The sequence below is a fragment of the Corvus cornix genome, chromosome 2 (assembly GCF_000738735.6).
Source record: "Corvus cornix cornix isolate S_Up_H32 chromosome 2, ASM73873v5, whole genome shotgun sequence".
NCBI classification, from domain to species: Eukaryota; Metazoa; Chordata; class Aves; order Passeriformes; family Corvidae; genus Corvus; species Corvus cornix.
In genome coordinates this window covers 13,833,350-13,854,714 of record NC_046333.1, presented here as the reverse complement: position 1 = coordinate 13,854,714, position 21,365 = coordinate 13,833,350, and positions in this window count along the sequence as shown.

The window sequence follows — 21,365 nt, the reverse complement described above, 5'->3', positions numbered from 1 at the left end:
TCTTACCAGCTATTACCCTTAGTTGGTTTGAAACAGCTTCCTGAAGACACCACATTCCCAATCGTCCTGGATGCAGTCAACCAAGGAGCAGCTGAGACGGGGGTTAGGTTGCCACATATGCAGTGGCAGAGAAGGGATAAACATACTTGATTTGCAGGAACTGCTGATGGAATCCACTTGATGGCTTAAAAGCTTTCTGTATAATAATATTAATTCCTACTGACTCCTAACCAAGATTTTTTCCCAGTTAAGAAACACCAACATGTGAACTAGGAGGCACTGAAGTGACTTAGTTTGACAACAGAGGCTGAGTTCCACAATTGAAAGGTATTACTGACAGCATGCTCAGGGGATTCACTGTGGAGTTTCATAAATTTAAAATAAAGCACCTGCTTCTATGTTGAGTCCTCTATTTCTGTACTACTGAATGATCCTTTGAAACTAAAGATATTGATATATCCTGTGCTTCAGGGGAATCAATAGAAGCTTTAATCACAAAATTAAATAAACCCAAATCTACTGGCAATACATGCTAACACTTTTGGAAGGAGCAACATGACGTTTTATAGTTCTCGTGCAACTGGGCTTATTATTTACTAAAAAAAAAAAATTCAATAGCTTCTTCAGAGCTATTGTGATAGAGAAAAAGGATCTTCCCATCATTTTGAGTTGACATCTCAGTGGGCTTTAGTGGAGTTTCAGAGGAATAGCAAGACATGTTCTTCCACGATACAAATATTTTTGACACAAGGAATTTGTTACCTCTTAGATCTTCATCACTGTCTCTGAATTTCCTTGAGAAGTTTGTGCCACCATCTTATCTCATTCATCCTTTTTACATTTCCCAGGCCCAGCTGTGAAAAAGCAGGGATGTGAAGGTAGGAACCTGTCTGTGAAGTAGCAAGGTACTCTGTAGAGGCCCACCTGAATCATACATACAAGGATATACACCTGAAATTCCTACATTGTATCAAGCATAATGAATGTAGAAATTAGTTTTGTCAATTCTCAAGTAGAATTATGCAGAATGATAAGTAAACGTAAAACTTAAAAGTTCTTATTTGTAACGAACTAAAAATTCTTGTATGTGTAAAAAATTTAAAGCTAAGGGTTTCTTCAGAAAGGGTACCTGCTTTGAAACTAATCTGTTTCCCTGAAAAAAGTGTTACAAAAGTGAAGAATGAAGTCCTTTCACTTATTAAGCCCTTTTCTGAAAGAAATAAGGGTACATATAGTGGGAGTTTCCCAAGCAGAAAGCATGAAACCTTTTCAGTTTATGTCAAAAATAAAGATTCTATATGCATGTTCTTCCTGGAAATTCATAGGAAAATTCCACTTTGGGGGTTTTCTCTTTCCAGGGCAAGTGCTTTAAAATGTGAAATATTTCTTTATAGAATTAAAAACAAAACAAAACAAAAAACAACAAAAGATCTATTTGTAAATAATTCTACTATAGTCATCACAGATTTTTATTTCAAATTTTGCAAGAAGGCAAGGACTTTATGTACAAACAGAAAGATTTTTCATTTATAATCTTCATATTTCTTGCTATTATGACTGTTATTTGTGATAGAAGGAAAAAACATTGATTCATCTGAAAATGGTTATGAGTTTTACACAACAAATAAATACATAATCTACAATAACAGAAATATATAGCTAGTGTTCTGTGAATCTATAGCACTTCATCCCACTTCTGAACTAACGAATACTTGTGGAATAGGGATAAAAGATAATTTTTATCTATAACCCAAGCAGAAGCAGGTCTTTTTTCCCTCTTAAACAAGCAACATATTCAGTTTTTGTGGTGTGTTAACTTTGGCTGGCTGCTGGGTGCTCACCAAGCTGCTCTATCACCCCCTTCTCATAGGATGGGGGGGAAATTATGAGGAAAAACTCATAGGTTGATATCAGATCAAGATAAGGACAGGCAGATCATTTACCAGTTACCACCTTCAGCAAAACAGACTCAGCTTAGGGAAATTAATTGAAGTTATAGAGAAAGAAACAGAATAGGATAATGAGAAATAAGAACAAATTGTAAACCACCTTCCCAAACCCCTCCCATTGTCCCAGCCTGCACTTCCTTCCTAACTCTTTCACCTCCTCCCTCCCAAGCTGAGCAGGATGATGGGGAATGGGAGGGATGGTCAGTTTCTTATGTTTCATCTCTGCTCTTCTTTACTCCTCATGCTCTTCCCTGCTCCAGAGTAGGGTGATCCCACAGGATACAGCCCTTCACAGACTGCTCCAGAGTGTCTTTCCCATGGGCTGCAGTTCTTCAAAAACTGCTCCAGCATGATTCCTGTCCAGAGGGAGCAATCCTTTAGGAACCAACGGCTCCAGTGTGAGTTCCCTGTGGGGTTACAGGAACAGACTGCAGAACACAAAACTTTGTTTTAAATCCATTTTGGAGTTATTCTGGAATGATGGACAGTTCCCTAGTTTTTGGCAAGGATGGGCTCTTTAACACCAAGTTCTTCTGGTCATAGTCAAGAAGGAGAGCTGTGCAACCCTTCTTGATAACCTTACTTAATACCTCATTCACACTCATTTATTCTGAATATATTCAGAGATACTGTTCCCTTTTCCAAATTACCACAATATTCTGCAAAGTGTTTCTCTGCAGGGCTTTGAATTCAGGAACAAAGAAGAGGCACCACCTGTTGAAAGATATGTCCATGCAGTCATTTCCAGGATAGAGACTGACTTCTTGAATGTTGTTTTTTGTGGAAGTAACCTTAAGGGCAGAATTTATGTAAGAATCCATTAGGGACAGACACAATTGGATCTATCACAGCATATAGTGACTTTCTGGGCCACATGTCACTTTGCTTTGCATCTTGCAGGCAATTTGTGAATGGCAGTTGGTGGGACAAGATCTGCTATACATATTTTCCAGTAGAATATTGAACATGACACAATAAAGTGTAATTTTAATCTCAAGATAAATAATAAAAATAACATAGAAAAGCTGTTAGTAAATACTGTAAAAGGAAGTGCTTGAGGGTGTTTTCTGATAGTGTAGTTATTTATAAACCTTTCCTTCCCACATGCTAAAAGACTCATTAAGTATGGGGATTCTGGATAAGAGCAATAGAGTGCAATGTGCAGTGGGTAGCATGCAGTAAATATTCAAAAGGCACTGGAGAGTCCTTGTTCGGGGACCAAGCTCGGGAAGTGATGTAAACTCTTCACAGAGCACTTAATTTGATTCTATCAGAGATTTATTTCAGCATGTGATTGATGGAAACTGACTAAGTGGCAGTGTGGCAAAAGTACAAAAGCTATTGAACTATTAATGTTATTTATAAGGACAGGACTAACCATGATAAGCAAGGACCAATATGAAATGTTTGTTTACTTATTTGGCGTGAAAACCCTTCCTTTGTGAGGAGCCAGCAGGACTGTACAGGCTGAACAGAAGGCAAAGACCAGTGCTGGCCTCCCAGAGCCATCACAGACTCGGCTCTGCTTACAGTGGTGTGGGAAGCAGGTTAGGGCTGAGAGCTTTTACAGCAGATTTTGGAAGCACTTTGTGCAAAATAAAGTACAAACACAAGGGCGCTGAACTTCCTTGAATTCAGAAAATGTTGTTCTTCATCTCTGACCTATCAGCTGCACTGGGCTTTGCCATTTCATCTCTCTTGTTAAGGACATCAGAAATGGGTAAGCAAAGCGGAGTAGCAATCAGTATTCTTTGTATTTGACAACCATTTCACCTCCCAAAGAAATCACCTCTTTCTTGGGTCCACATTTCCTGAGTGCTTGGAAATCACCACAACATAAATATGTGCCAATCAAGTGGTTAACATAATAGCATATTGTGAAATTATATGTAAACATCAAGCTACGTTGATTGGGCAATTTCCTATCCAGTTATTCTTGCATTACCACTTCCCTGAGTATGTCTTTTAGGAATGTCTCAGCTAGAAAGCTGTCTGCAATGTTTTATTCTCTTTAGACCTAGTTTATTCAAAATATTCCAACTCCCACGCACTGGCCAATATATTGCAGGCCCCTGAGCCAGCAATAGCGACACAAATGGGTAAGTGATTGGCCAGGTACAGAATGCATGGAAGAATATGGGTAACTGACCTGTAAATATTTGTCTGAAATAATTCAAGAATGTCTTGCTTGTCATTTGCTGCATGAGCTCAATCTCTAACCCATTTAATACTATTATCCTGAACTCAAACAGAGGGATCAGGCATACCAAGATTCCAGTACAGGAATCCCTGTGGTACCATTTAACTTGGAGGAGGAAGGAAAGGTTGGAGTTGCAGGTGGCCTTGCAGTTCTTGGGAAACATCCCACTTCACATGAAGGTTTCCTCAGTAACTATGCAAAGCCAACCAATGTGTCAATCAAATTGTAGTGAGAACTCAGTCCAAACATCTGCCTTTTTTGTCTCGTTTCCCTGGGTGTTCTGCCTGGATTTTGTACTATAGAAATACTTAACATGAAAGAATTTGCTCACTTCACAGAGAAAGGCACAGCAGCTTCTTGAACCCCTGTCTTATTTGCTTTAGCCCAGCAGTCATCTGCATGACAGAGGACTGTTTTTAATTTGATGCTGGTGCACTGATTAACAGTGCAAGTCCCTTAGACTTGCCAATCAGAAAGATTAAACACTGAGCTTGTAAAAATTTACTTATAAAAAGTGACATCCTCATATCAGTTCATGCTGGCATCTATCTGCTAAAAGAAAAATGAAACCAAATATTTTGTGTCATCCTCATATCAGTTCATGCTGGCATCTATCTGCAGAAGAAAAATGAAACCAAATATTTTGTGTCATACAAATCAAAGTAGGAAAGAACAGGAGGTACATGTGGCACTTTTCCCCAGTGTAGCAGGCAGTTGTTTCCCAGATAGTAATTAGATGTCTTTCATTTATTGACATTTATGCAAAAAAATAAAGTTTTGAAGTAATACAGTATCCCAGATCTTCTTTCAAGTTTGTTCCAAGTTCATAGAGGCCAAGGAGAATTTTGTCTTAACAGAGCTTTGAATCAGGAGTTGTTTTGCTCCAAGAAGTGTCCACTCTTCAGTTATATGCAAGATGTGTGATTTTTTTTCTTGTGAGAACAGGCCTTCTGACAGATCTTGTGGGCCACCAGATCTAAATAACATCTAAATATCTCCCAGCTGTCTAGGTTCTAATTCTGACCAGAATCTGGATGTATAGAAATTTCATTTTCACACAAATTTTGCCAAGGTATTTTTCAGAAGCATATACACAAAAAGTGCTGGGCTTTTAGTTTAGACCAAACATTATCTCATCTGTCCTTGCAACCATATACCCGTCAAGGATCTCTAGAAGTTAGGGAAAATGCTTATGATACATGATAGAATTATGATAGAATTATAAACAGAAGCTCAGGTGAACCTAGAACTAGTATTGCCCTTCCTTATGTCCCTGTCCAGATCCCAAATGCCAGCCAGGACACTGCAATCCTTGGTGTCTGCTCTATCAGAAGAACAAAACAGTTACTAACAAAGCAGTATGACTGTGCTCTTTCCTTCCTAATTCTTGGCTTTACCTGGGTTATCAGCTGGCCTCAGTGGGGCTGCACAGTGCCTGAGTTGAGTTCAGATTCCCTGCTCTTGGGCTGCAGTGGATGTGCCTAGCCGTGCCCATATCCAACACACCCAGCAGGAATGTGAACTCTGCTTGTCCCCAAACCTGCCTGGCCTGACCAGACCAGCCCCAGCAGCTCAGCAGGACAGACTTGACAGGGAGGTTCAGTGGGGCCTGGGACTGTGACATCCACATGGCAGTGGGGACATTTGTCTGTGTCTACACTAAGCAATTAACAGCCACTGAGCACAGGACCAGGGCATGGGCCATGACTGACCACTCTGCTCACCTCTGCAGGCTCCCTGGGGATGCTCAGACTTGCACAACAGCAGGAAGGGGCCAACCACTGGTACCATCCATGGTGTCACACCTGCAGGTGGGTGGGGGAGGCCACCTGGCTTTGGGAAAGAAAGTTTCTCTCTTGTTTTGTATCTGCTCAAGACACCCCCTGTTAGTGCTTATGTACATGTATGTAGCAAAACTTTATTGCATGATGTCTGAAATAGTGGCTTGGTGCTGTTTTTTCTTGTCTGGTTCATACATTAATTTGACCGGGCATATTTTGCCCGTTTCAATCAGACCATCTTGAGTGTCTGTTATAGTGACAAAATGTCTCATGTGCTCTGCCAGAAACTGTCATATTCCCATTGTTTACTGATTCCAGGCAAGCTGAGTCATAGTGGCACTACAAAAAAAAAAAAAACTTGAAAAATAAGTAAGAATAAGAGATAAAGATGATAGGACTGTATTAGGACTTTAAGATTGCTATAATTTATCCTTTTATGAAAAACATGCATTTTTTTCTTCAAGTCCTGGATTCTGTGTTGTTTGTTGAATGTTGCAGCTACTGCCTTCTGCCTTGGCTTTTTAATTTTTCTAATTGGTGAGGCAATAACATAGGGAAGATGGAATGTGCTATGCAAGTGCAAAGCAAAAGCCAGGCTGATTGATTTTGGTGGAAATTAAGGCCTACATCTATATTTTATGCTTCTATAGCACATTCCATCTTTCACACTTTTCCATTTATGGGATAATGTCACTGGAGAGAACACTTCACATTCACTTCTGTATTATTTAGCCACGTAATGTGATAGTGATAAGATCAAGATGTTTGGCACTAAAATCCCAACTGTTTCAGCAAGTGCTTCATGGTTAGTTGGGGTGTCATATCTGTTAACAAGCTTGTTCATCATCTTTGCTTTTTCCTTGTGGAACAGGTAATGAGTGGTAACTTGTGTATCTCTTTCTCTAGTCATCCACTTCCCTGCTACAGAAACAGTTGTCTTTCATTGGACAACAATAAATCTTTCCTTATAGTTGGTAGTTTGTTTATTGGGTTTGGGTTTGGTTTTCTGCGTTTGATTCGATTGGGAGTTTTTTGTTGATTTGTTGTTGTTCTTGTTTTTGGGTTTTTTTCTTCATGTTAAATCTACAGACTAATTCATATAAGAGATTTTTTGCAGAACTTCAAAACCTGAAATGGAGAACTGTCTGGTGCTTAAATAAAGGACAGAATGGAATACCCAGTCTGATACAGACTATTTTAATCATGGACCACTCATTTCAGCAGTCTCTTTTTCCTAAAAATGGGACAATTTAACATTCATCCTCCTTGTGGTAATGTTTCATGACTTAGGAAATGTTTATAGCACAACACTATTATTAGCATAGCATTGCTTACTTCTGCAAATGTTGATTAAAGACACTAAAATTATCTAGATGATAAGAGTAAGGTACAAAAGGAAATGCAAATGAGGCTTTAATCACTCTCTCAGTGTATACAAGAACACAGATAAGACCATTCCCAAACACAAGCTATAAATAAGACATTACCCAGGGAGTACAATTTTGTCACATATTTTCTCTCTGGGGATTGCATGTCAGCAGAACTGTGCCTTTGCTACCTGCTGCCACAGGCTGCTAGCTTGGACCTGAGATCTCAAACATGGTGAAAGGATAAAGACAATTAATGGCCACAACAGCTCACATGGGTCTCACTTCCACAGATTTGGTCGCCTTGTAGAGACCTGCTTTAAGTGGCATGCTGTGGCTTCAATTACATGGCTGCTGCTGTGTTACTGTTTTGCCTTCTGACATTAGGATATTGCTGGGATAAATATTGCCTCCTGAAGGTTTGCACTGAGTCAACTTCATGTACAAAGCTAAGAGTGATGAAAATTTCTTCTGGATTAGACAAGTTAACATTGTTCTTGCTGACTCAAGCAATGGGAAAATCCTTTGTGATTCCCTTACTAGAAATACTGCATTTGTCTAAAAGTCTGCAATTCTTCCACTACTCAGGAGGCAGAACTTCAGCTCTCTGCTTCTCCTAATTTGGTTGGTCTCTACCTCAGCTTGCAGTGATGCTTGCACATCCACCCATGTGCATCTTTTCCTTGCTGAGAAACTCTGTTGCAGACTGCGTAACTTGCCAAATTCCAGCCGCTGTTCCCATTTTAATTTTTTTCTTGACAAATTCAAAAATTCTCAGAAAAGTCAAGAAATCGTAGTGAAATCCACATGGAAAGTTGTGACACAGTATCCATGATGCCTGTATGAGCCTTGAAAAATTATATATTTACTTCACTGAGTATTTTAAAACTTCACAGTTCATCACTGTTTCTTTCACAAGTTGGGTTTTTCCTCACATCTCGTTCTTGTTAGGTTTTTGACTTTGGGTGTCTTGCACGTGCACACCAGCTGTGTGCACACAACATACAGTTTATGCAGAGCAGATGAGAAAGCAGCTTTAAGTGAGTACCAAGTATCTCACTCAGAGTCTGCCCTCATCAAACTTTCCCTATTGGAGCACAGGTAGAGCAGAGAAGAGAAAGAAATTTGTTTTGGGCTCTCCGTTACTTTCCTACTCACATTTCCAGTTATTACTCTAGATCTCTGCCAAAATTATTGTTTGTAGTCCTTGGTGATAAATTTAGGATGACCATAATCTATCACAGGAGTAACAGTCTCTAGCTCCATGAAATATAAACCACTCATCCACCCAGACTTCAGCAGCACATCTACTGTAGCTGGTAATTGAACCTGGCTTTCCTCCCCATGTTCTCCTGCCCCATGACCCCTTCCACAGGGGACTCTGCTGTCACTCCTATTCAAATAAGCTGAGTAAGGTCAAGGCACGTCCCAAGCACTGGCACAGCACCGCCCACACTATAAAAAAGGCATAAAAATGGTGCATGACATGTCTTTGGACCAGACAATCCACTACTCTTCCAGACAAGTACTGGAGATGACTCAGGGATCAGCATGGACTAGAATTCACAGCTTAGGTATAGTTGCCCGCCTGAGAATTAAAGAAATACTAGTTAGACATGAACTCTGCTGTATCAACTGGCTACAGGTGCATCCACATCAGTGTTGTAGTTTACATCAGACATATTCATTAAAAGCTCATTTCCTGATTGGTTCCCAGTTCCCCACAATCCTATCTGGAATAGAAAAAAGGGTTCAAATATCCTGTCACTTAGGGCAGTACTTCACCATGAAATAAAATTGTTGCAAGTATGCTACCCTACCATAATTCCTAAGCTACTATACAAGATAAATAAACCAAAATGTTACTGTTAAAAAAACCTGTTTCAGAGTCTTGATGTAGCTTTGAACATTGGATGTAACTTTAATAACCACATTTCACTTTATGACTTGGAGATGACACCAGATATTCCTTTTTCTTTGTGTTCCTGTAACACCACTATCCAATGTAAGACAGTCTAGTTTGTACAGGGTCCATCTAAAGACTCACAGCTCAAAGCACTAATCTTTGTGCCCGAAACACATTGAGATTTATCCACAAGCAAAAGCTGTCCTAGGTTAGGCCTCAAAAAGGTGCAGCAGGATCAGCACGAAATGTCAAGTAATAGGTGGACCGTAATTCTTACTTGGTCACAAACATCAGGCAGTGTTTAAGTGCAAGTTTGTAATAATTTCATGGTTGTAGAAGTTATTGCAGCCTTTCTTCTAGTCAGGTATTTGTGGGATATTCTGCTTAAAGGAAAATATTGAAGGAGAATTGGAAAATGTGGTGTTTTTCCAGATATTTCTAATTTGCCCAGTTATCTGAAATCCCAGACAATGTCTGTTAGGTTGTCAGATTTTTTTCATTGAAATGTGGCCACTGTACTTTGAAAAATAGACAACAATAGCCCAAAATTCAGATTGGAAAGGGAAGCCTTTTTAGAGGAGGACTAGAGGAGCAGATATCCACCAAAATCTTTGGTTAATTGTAAGGACACATATCATACTTTTCTATGCATATCATGGGTAACAAATTGAGTCAAGGGTGTATCTTGGGACAGTCATTGCAGAACTTTCCAGGGTGATCTGGACTGGCCTTAAGATCAACGAGACTCTACCAAATGCTTTATATATCAAATGATGCCCATCTTCCACATTTCTACAGTTCTTATTTTGCCATTGCTCATGTGCTCTCACAAAGGCAAACAGGGAAATGGGAGTATGGAAACAAGTGCTGGAAGATAAGAGAGATATAATCCAGTAGATGTAGAAAAAGATTGCCTTGAACATGTTTGCAAAACAAGTTATTGTTTTGTATTGTGCAAGGATTAGATATCTTGGGATAATCTGTACTCTGAGGAATTACCACTTTGCTCCAGCCTTGGATCACACGTACATGAGACTGAGAAATCCTTTTCTGGCTGTTCCTCTGCCCAGCAGATGGACATGATAGATATGGGAGGGTTTTTTTAATTTAATTTTTTTCCCTTTTTGTCTCTTTTCCTAGGTCCAGTTGGCAGATCTTGTAATTTGCTATGTTGACCCTTCCAGGGGCTTAATATTGAACCTGCCATCTGGCTAATAACAAGGCCAGCTGGACAGTAACACCAAGATTCAGTCCCAGACTCACATCTTCTTCATCTGGCTTCTTTTCTATCTGTTTGTTCTTGTTCTGTCTGGTCCCAATTGACATTGTGTGTGCAAAGTCACACAAAGTTCTTAGCCAACCTTTTAGTTTCTGGGTACAGTTAATGATGGCAGGGGTGTTATTTTTCTGTCCCTGTAGGCAACACTTTATTGTTATATGTGGACCATATAGGAGGACAAAAAGAAAAAACCTGATGAAATTGCTCTCAGTGTTAATAATCAGAAATGTCTTCTGGATGCAGCAATAGGTTCAGATAAATCATCGGATCATTTCCCTCAGAGTCTAATTGAACCACTGCTCTTACTCACCAGTTTGATTGATGTGACAATGTATGCAGATTCTTGATTCATAAGAAGTAAACATTTTTCTGTTGTTAAATTAAAGAACATCCTCTAGGACATTCAGAACAGTTGAATTTGATGAAGACTATTGGTACACTAGATGTTATTGGGTTTACCTTAGTGGGACTGGCTGTCAAAGACACATATTTGTACACTACATAAGCTTGCTTCGGGACCCCACCATGTCTGCTCCTGTCATGTCATTACTGCCTGTGAAAATGTCTCTACTGCCATGAGAGTTAGAGGATCTAGGTGTCTTTGCTGGACACAAACAACTGATCATAGACAAAAGGGTCTTTCCTTGCACTGCTGTGTAAGGAAAGGTGTCAGGAGCTGAGAGAGCAGCAGAGTGGGTAGAGTACAGCTCTCACCAGCACAGCCCCATAGCATCCCAGCAACGTGAGCAGAGCAGGTCCAGGGACAGCAGCTGGCTTTGGCCTAGAGCCAAGATTGGCAGTGATGAGGCAGGTCTGAAGTCAAGCCAGGAGGCCAAGTCTGCCTGTCAGGGTCAGAACTCACATCATTGGGGTAAATGGTCAGGCATAGCTGAAACATTGCTGTGACAAGGACCAAGGCTTTTGTGCAACATGCTTAAGAGTTCCTGTCAAAACACACAGGGTGAGAAGAACCAGATCTATTAAGTTTTGTAAGCTTAGTTTTGGTAAGGTGACATAAAAGACATCTCATTTTCAAATATAAAAGTATGAAGCAGCCATCCTTTTTTCATGAATATACTGAAAGGCATCCTCTTTATTACTCCACAGACAAATGTTTCTCTTTATTAACATGAATTTGCAGACACTTTATCCATGAGAGACTGAAAAGTCAGTGTACATGCTGTGATATCCTTGCTCCTATCCAATGACATGCCAGCACTATATCTTCATGTAAGAAAGAGATCATTCTTCCCCAAGGGAAGAATCTTGTTCAACATCTGCTCTATGTCTTCTGCAGCCCTTGCTGTTGCCTCTTACACAGATAGGGCCATTCTCAAGTGTAAAGACCCATTTTGAAAATGATCACTTTCTTGCCAGCTGTTAAATGAAGTGCAGTGGAAGGACAATCCTTCACATGACTATGGAGATAAGTTAATGATACTATGCTAATCAGGTGTGTGCTGTCCTCATTTAGCAAGCCTTACAAGGTATATACCAAGGTTTGTTCTCCCTGAATCCTCTGAAGCTTGTTGTAACAGACCATTGATTTATGCTGTTGTTGCCTTGGAAAGCACAGAAAGGTTCATGTTGCCAGGCATGTGGGATCAATCCTGTAATTACAGTCCATTAGCAGGGAAGCCACTGTTAGGGCTCTCTTGCATTAGAAATACACCATCATTTCTAAAACTGTCTAAAACAATGAGGTCCATGAAAATAGCTCCCAGTTGTGAGGAAGAGGATTGTACAATCAGCTGGAGAGGTAATTGCATTGGAGCACAGGTCAGCACAGAAGGGAGATGGTCCTTGTCTCAGTGCATTAAAGGAAGTCCACTATGGTTTCAGAGTGATTTTCAAGGCCACATTTGAAATCAATCTGCCTCCAGGTGGTTTTCTCCAGAAAGATTTCCCATTAGATTTCTACTTAGTGTTTTGCACCCTGCCTTCTGCTTCATCTGGGAAAACTCTAAGGAACTGCTTTCAGACGCACCATCTAGTTCCTCGCAGAACTCTTGTAGAGGCACTTCCAGACCTCTGCCTTACTGCTCTACATCTGTGACTTGAGTTTTGAAGCAGCCACTTGTCTCTCCTCCCATCCAAATCTCTGTTGATGAATTCACTGTTGGAATTTACCTCTATTTAATATCAAAAGCTGAAGCATGGCTGTAGCTGAATGTGATGCTGTTCATGGTCACATTGTCAAGAGCCAATTGCTGTTCCAAAGTGTAATACACTACTTCTATTACTTTTGTGAGAACAGGTGCCAGCCAGCTGACACAGGGTGCTGGGTGCTTGCAAGCTCAAATAGACAGGTTATTAAAACCTTTTTAAAGGAAAAAGCTGGCTCTCAGTTATAAATGTGGCTGACAGGCTGTCCAGCTATGCCAGACATTCAGAATGCTAAGGAGGAGATATTGCTGTTGGTAAATTATATGGCTCTAATTATATCAGTTCTAATCTCTACTGTTGACAGCAACCAAGCTGTCTTTATTCTCCTTCTACCCACCCAGAGAAATAGCAGATTGAGGACCTTCTCTGTTGCTCATTTCCAAGGCTCCAAACCAGGGCCTAGAGTTAGATTAAGTCTTGCATTTCCCGAATTTGGTCTTTTTTACACAACCTCCTATCCTGTGCATTGACTGAAATGCAGCACTGTTTCTCTGAATGTATGTTCAATATCATCTTCACCACCTCCTTTTCTCTCTTCACAGAAGAACAAGAGAAAGTCTCAGAGAGAGAAATCTAAAGATTATTAATAATGCCTTTTTACCTAGATCCCTTTTACCCTATGTAATCATTTAGTCATGACTCTACTTAACCGATCAGACCAATCCAGCTTTTCTTCTGTCAGTTCCCTGTCCAAGTGTCAGCAGTCTGAGGCACAGTGATGCTCAAGCCCCCAGGCTAGGTGGGCTCTAGCAATATACCCTCTGTTACTGGAATAGTTTATGCCAATACAGCTCCCTGGATTTCAGCCTAAAGGCTGCACATGAAAGAACTGAAATCAGCACTCCCTAGTCTCTAATTCCTAGCTTAGTCTCTACACACTTACTGTAATCTTCCTGGGCAGTTCTAAAGGAAGGGCAATCTCACTCACTGACCTATAGCGTTTTTTCTCTTTCAGCTAGGTCAGCAAGCAGCCTTAGCCAAGAAAGTGTTTAACCCCTTAGCAGCAAGAATTGCACTGGGTGACATTTCCCTGGCTCTTCTACAGGAACAATGTCAATGATCATTAAGATCATCATTAATGATCATTTGTTTAAAAACTCAATAATATGAATTTCTTGGCATGGAAATACCGCTCAGACCTTTGGGAAATTCAGATCCACTTGCATAACTTCATCCTTGCAATCTGCCAGTAATGTAGCCACAAATAGATTTAGGGGAGTTTAAAATTCTTTGCAGGTTTTGATCCAAATTTAGCAACCTGAGCCTGCATTGAATGGTACCTGAGAAGTTCCTTGAGAGGCACTATCTCCTTGAAGCACTGTATGGTATTCACAGTAGCTCCCTTCTTTGCCCAATATGTCACACTTCATAGTTCAAGAATTTCCTTTCCCTGGTTATGGTAAAAAAAAGTATTAAAATAAAAATCTAACTGAGAATCAATAAGCTGTTCTGACAAGTTAACAACTATTCCTTATTTTGTTGCTTCTATCACTCTCTGTGTAAAAAACTGCTCAGTTACATTGTAAAGAATTGTATTTTTGTTTCTGCTCCATACTTCTTTTCTTGCCCCAACTGATCTGTTCAAATCTTGCCGTAGTTCTTTTTTCAAAAAGAAAAATCTACACAAGGCATCAGCAACAGTCAATATTTAAGGGACATCTTCAACTATTCCAAACTGCTGCATGTAGATTTAGGAGCTCTTTCTTCCCACCTGTCTGAGCAGCAGGTAGCACAGGTAGTGCTGCCGTGCTGTTTTGCAGAAGAGAACTGGGTAGCAAGTGGGTTCATAAATCCAGGAGAAGGATGTGCTGAGTTACTGCTGAGACTGGGGCTCAGAGGAGGTCCCTCCAGGGACTCATTCCCCAGCTGGACCAGCAGCTGCCTTTCCCATCAGATGGCTGCACAGTACAGACACATTGCTTCCCATGGTCATGGTGTGTCTGCTGTCCAGGTCCCAGGGAAGGAGATGGCTGACAGAGAGACGTGGGTGCAGACGCTGAGCCAGTAACAGAATGGTTGTCAGGGCAGAGCAGGGTGGTGCTGTGGGACAGCTGGCAGCCAGCTGGGTCTGACAGGGTATCAGGGTGTTGAATCCACCTTCCTGCAGACAAAGCCGGTGCATATCCAGAGGAACCTTCTCCACTTTACACTCTTCACAAAGAGCATGGGTGCAAAGGGAGCAGGACTTACTGCTTCTCCAGGCACAGAACAAACCTGAGCATTTTGGCTTCTCTTCCCCATGCTCTCTTGGCTCAAGCTGTAATCTGGGGGTGACTGGGACAACATAAACTTACCTTGGAGGATCTGTGCACACTCACCTGTCACAATGGGTTACGAGTGGGGAGCCTGAAACTTTGGCATGAAGAGCCTGTGCCACAGAGCCTTGGCCACCCCTGCTGTACAGGATAAGTGGAGCTACAACCATCAGTCTGTGTAGGTGCTGCCATAACCTCCCTTTGTGTCTGGAGCCTTTTCAGTGAGCTCTGGTGCAGTATGTGTAAACAGTAATGCAGTGTTGCAGCTAAATACTTCATTTCAATCAAGGAAAGGCCGATTTTGAATCCCTCAGACACAGGCAGAAATTTTCAAAAGTGACCTATGGCAATCATGGGAGAATCTTTGCTAATATTCCTCTTCACTGGCTGCTGCACAAGCACAGAGAGAGCTCCATCCTAAAATGCTTGCTTTCCAGGGGAAAAGACAGTAAGCAGGTACAGAGAACTATCTAGAAATTACAAGGAAACAGCTAGAAAACTGGTCAGCACAACAAATACTTGTTTCAGCACAGCAGCATCCTGCCAATTGTCACATCTTTTGCAGCCACCACAGCAAGAGAGAATTTTTAAACGGATTTGAAGGAGGGGCAGCAACCACAGAGGTGCTTGTTTGAAAATTGAGAAAGGGAAAGTAGAAAAAACCACCACAAATAGTAATTGAAGTCCAGAATGACATTGAGTGGTCTTGGCTTTTGTTTCTGAGACTGAGGTGTTTTGTATTGCTGGGTGGTGGAGGGGAGGTGGGGAGAGAGAGAATCTTTTTCAGTATGTGAAAACACACATGCACACACACGCACACTGAACATTTCCTTCTTAACATGCTTTCATTGCCCACATCTCAGAGCCTTTGTTACGGTTACATTTGGTTCTCATTTAATCTGTGCTGCCCCCCTGGTGCCTCTGTCTGGCATCTCTCTATTGTTTAGCTGAGGCTCCTTTCAAGCCTCTCTCCTCACAGTGCCACCGAGTCTTTCTTCTCTTTCCCTCTTAGCATTGTTTCTCTCTACCTCTCCAGCATTCCCAGCATTCAGCCTTATTTTAAGCCTTCATTTTTCTATTATTGTTTTTTCCACAATTATTTCTCCCTGTCATTCTCCCTCTGTCTCTTTTTCTGACATTTTCTTCTCCCCTGAATTAAACATGCCCTTTACCTTTATTTATCCTCTAGATCAATTCCAGTCTGTGTCTATTTTTTTTTTCCTTTCCTCCCTTCTGGTTGTTTCATTCCCCTTCTCTCTTTCTGATCCTCTTTTTCATGCTCTCTTTTCCCCCGAGGGCTGGCTGGTATTTAAGTAGCTCTTCAGTGTGTAATTTTTGTTTATTGCCAGACCAAGATTTAAAGTCCAGCTCGACAAAGAAGATATCTCCACTGACTTTGGTGGGTCTACCTGAGTGCTGTAACTTACAGGATTTGTTTTCTTCTAGAAATTTTGTTTCTGAAGGTTTTTGTTAGAAACTGAACTCTCTACACATTAAATGTGTTTGTGGCCAGAATTTGAATTCAGTGTAGTACACAGGGGTCACATAAGTCACAACAAACATCTTCTTTGTTACTTATTTGTTTCTTACTTAAAACATGTGAAATTGTGTTAGAACAAATATGGTTCCTTTTCTGTTTCAAAGGAACAGACTTTCCTGATGCAGGTGATGCTACAACAACTCTGTCACTGTGAATCATTAGCTGCTCTCAATGTGAAAAAAACCTTGATATTTTGATGTTAGCTTTTGGGATATTCTAGATTCTGCCTGCTATGATGCCCTGACTCTGTCTTCATTGAGTGAAAACACTTGGACATCTGAGTATTATTCTACCAAACAGAAAAATGTAAATCACATCTAAATACACTATTTTAGTACTTTCATGTCTTCTGCAGTTTAAATAGTTTCTTTTTCTTTTTTTTTTTTTTTTTACCCATTCCTGTTAGGGGCTTTTTTCACTGTTGAAGAGAAGTATAGATCCAGAAGAAGACAGATGGGCTGAATATGGGGGAAGCAGTCAGACTGATCTTAATGTGGAAGGTCAGAAATCCTCTTTATTATCCATATGAGTTTTATAGGTTGTAAAAGGAACCATCACACTCAAGTCAGGTTCCTTGAAGTGCAGGACCTATGCTGTTTTCTCATTCTGGATGGTTAAACAAAATGAAAAACATGAAAAAAATTGCATGTGTAAGGCAGAGGAGTTACTCAGTTTAATATGTTTTTAATTAAATCTTAGCACTTAATGTGAATATCCATACTGTATGAAGAGATGCACCAGGAAGTTTTTTAGTACTAACACACTCTGGTCAAATTCTTGCCTATTTCTGATCAGTGGTTTATTTCCCTGTTAAAAGATGTTCATCATCATCTCCCCCTCACTACTTTCACGATGTTATTTCTTTTCAGCATCTTTTCTTTTTCAGTCACAACCAGACAAGTTTCTCTCACAGCTACATAAGTGTTTCCCTCTTCCACTTTCATCTCCCGTGTTGCAGGAACCATTTCCTCTTCCGCTGTCATTATCTCAAATGGGCTTCTCTGTATCAGTGACTCTTTCATCTCATTTCAAACATCAAGAACATCATTCAATCTGTCCCTTGGATAGCCTGCTTAGGCCTCCTGTCACTTTTACATTTAAATTATAATTTAAAATATAGCTTCACTGTGTAAGCATTTAGGGGCTATCATTTGCACAGATGACTACAATAAGGAGGACTGGTTCCATCTTATAAAGCAGCCAAAGTGCACATCTTGCAGACTTGTTTAGCCCATACCTCAGCCTGATACCAAAAAAAAAAAAAAAAAAAAAAGAATTACTTGGAAGAGGGCTCAGAAAGGTGAATCAGTGACCTTCTACCAGTGGGAAGAGTGATGCTAATGCAGAACCAACCCCCCTTGCTTTTGATATCTCAAATCATCTCACTGTTTGAAGATCAGGATTCCTAGCCCGCCTCTACACCTAAATCAGAAATCAAGGGACCAGTTCTGAGGTGGCAGATAACCTCTGAAGTTCCCTTCACCAATGATATACTGAGGACAGCCCACTTAAAAGCCTCGGGTGCCTAAAATTCAGTGAGATGGATCTGAAGCCCAACTCCTTGCCTAAGGTGTTGATTATTAAAGGTCATGAAAATACCTGCTGGATTTCCTTCTCCACATAGACCTGTTCAAAAAATACAGTGGCAGCTTCAGTATGAGGGCATACACGTGAGCTGCAGATTATCTTTACAAACACTGAATGAGCTGCATCCACACAGGGCAGGGCCTTTGCACCACTGGAGATCAGCAAACACCTAGACATGGCCACAGCTTGATGCATTTTCTTCAGAACTCTCTGGGTGCTGTGCCCATGTCTGAGCTCTACAGCAGCAATGCCAGAAGACACAACTTTCCTGTGTCCTGCAAACCTCTGGCACAGCAGTGCTTTTCTTGCCTGAGTCTTCCTCTGAGCTCTGTTACGGCTCTTTACAGGCAAAACTCAGTCCAAAGCATAACTGTGTGAAATTGCAAGAGCAGGTAAGAACACATCTTATATACCCATAAGACAGACTTGAAATTAAAATCTGGTATAACAGACAACTATTCTCAGATCTAGCTGCAAACGGTAAATAAATCCAGCTTGTAACTTAATGATCCTTGTGTTTGCAACCAGCAGTGAAAACTGCCTGGGGAACAAAACCTGGAACTGTGCGTGGAAGACAGAATGAAGTAATTGGCAATCATATACAGAAAGCACCTGGATTTTATCATTCCAACCTGGAGATATGGTCATGTTAGTTCTGGCCAGAAATCCCCGTTAGTGAGGGCTGCTCTTCAGGATCAGTCCCCTGGATATTAGATCTGTGCTGCTGCTCATTTCACGTTCATACCCCACATTAGACACCCTGCACTGCACAGAGCCTTCGTTACATTATCCCACCGGTCCCTCCGGCTCCCTCCTCCCGCGGCTTGGACCACAATCATCTGCCTTTCTTGGAATTCATTTCAAAACAGATTCATGTGGCACCTGCTATTCCCCAACAAACAAATAAATTAGCTGCTGTGATATGGAAATTTGCATGATTCACTGTACTTAAAAACTGTTAGCTGTGAACTTATTAATTGAAAACCACAGGACAGTAATAAGTGTGTCCTTCAGTCTGAACGTTGAGTCCCTTGCTATAATGAATTTGTAAAGCAACAAAGATGTGTTTTTCAAGGAAAATGCCACTGCCTCAGGACAGCTGAGTCTTGGTCATGCCTCACAGGAGACAGATGTGCTCTCACGGAGGAGAGCACACGGCTCCCTGCCAAACCTGTGGCACCCCAACTGCAGGGCATAGGCAAGGTACAGGGGCCCCTCAGGCACAGCTCCGCCAGCTTTGCTTCTCCTGCCTCTCTCCAGCAATCCTACCTTCACCTTTGGGATGCTTTCCCCCACCCCTTCCCAACAGCTGGGGTGCAGGGAGGTGGCTTTCATCTCCCTCTTGCACAGCTGCCCCAGGGGATCTCCATGCTCATCTCTCCTCTGGCATGCCTACATATTGGTGGGGAGCAATGATTTAGCCCTGGTGTATGTCACCTTTCAGGTGACTCTGCTTTCCTTGCAGAATACTGTACCTATTGATCTATTTGCTCTGCCCTGGTCACAGGTACTCACACGGGCTTCCTTGTGCCATGTACTTATTGCAGTGTTTCTCCCATCTTTTACTGGAAAATTCTTTAGCAAACTGCATTTATTTGGCAAATAAATGTTGCAAACTCGAAAAATTAGCAAGCCTATATTTTCCTTAGTGTGTAAAGGCAAGATAACTCCCATATATAAGAAGTTCCCCATATGCATTTGCATGTCTAATCCATGGAGTCTGTGCCCACTTCCACCCTGAGTCAGAATCTGCAATCCCACTGAAGCCAATACTAATTGCTGGTCTAACTTGAATATTGTACCATATATTTCTATACACATCATGATTTTCAAACAGGAAACAATTAGTTAAACCTGCATTGACAAAGCATGGCAATATTTGGTATGAATCCTGGCAAAATCATTCATTGTTTTGCTTTCTGTATTTTTCCATCTTTGTTTTCCTTCATTTATTCAGGAGGAAAGAAAGACACTGCCTCTAGTGCTTGAATTTTAATTCTTTGCTGCGCTGTCCTTGGGCAGAACTGACTGTCTCTAAGAGGTGTAACACATTGTACAGCAAAAGCATGGATGTACTGCCAGTGGTTCTAATGCCAGGATTTGTCACTGCTTTCCTTAACAACTATTATAGATTATTTTTGAAATATGTTGAAAATACTGATATTTAATTTAACTTGTAAATTACAACCCTCAGAAAAATACAGAAGCAGCTGTCAAATAACCATTGTATTTGTGGGATTTAATTCAAACACAGTTTTACATTTCTGTTGTTCTTGATGACAATGGTAAACTACTACTTGCATTGCAAAGCCAGGGATTGATGTTTTCAGAAAAATGGAGTAACCATGTGAACCTCATGCCAATATTGGCTCAAAAAGCAACACATACGCATTGCAGAAGATACTGTCTTGTGAAAGATCCAGCTCATGGGGTAGGACTAGGTCACAAAGCAAGGAACTAATACTTTCATAGTCAGAAATAACTGAAAAAACACAACTTAGAAATAAAGATTTCCTTTATCTGCCCTATAAAACCAAATTTTTCTTGCCTTGCTTTCAGGCTTTTCTCATTTACCTGGTGTTTCTCAATCCAGAATTTTCTACTAGTCTGATTTTTGATCTAGTGTTAATATAAACAGATGACTGCAGTGGTCCAGCCAGCAAAGCCAGGTCTGCAGGGGGGCTGAGCAGGCGTGCGTCCTCCCGGGATCCTTCTTCAAAGAGGACTTTGGATCACTTGATTCTTGCTACTGTCTGCACAGTCCCACCCATCACTATTACTTATTTTCAGCAAAGTAAAATGAAATCAGAAAAACATCTCAGGCTAATTAAAACATTCTTTTCCAGCTTACTCTTAATTTTATATCCCTTAGCCATTTTGCATCGTGTCAAAACCACAAGCATGGTATTTGAAGCTCACTCACTCTCACTAATCCTTCACAGAGGGGAATGATGATATTTTTTTCTCTGAAATGTAGAACAGAGTATCTGCAACAGATCTAGCTACTGGGTAAAAACACTAGAACTCAAAACCTGATGTAGGAACAATTGATTTCAACTTGTAGTCCATCAATTAATCATAAGAACATTACAAAAAAACAAGTTCAGTATCATCTCTATCAGCATCCTCACTTTTTAAAAAAAACATAAAAATCCAACTCAAAAGAAGTCAGGAGTATGACAATCAAATGTATTAAAGAAATCAAGCCTAGTCTGTCTGTAAAATTTTGGTTCTTGTTTACAGAGATTATTTGTCTAAAGGACACCTTTTTAAAAGCCATAATTTAAACAGAAAGGCAAGAAAATTATATGAGCTCACTAAACGAATGCACATAA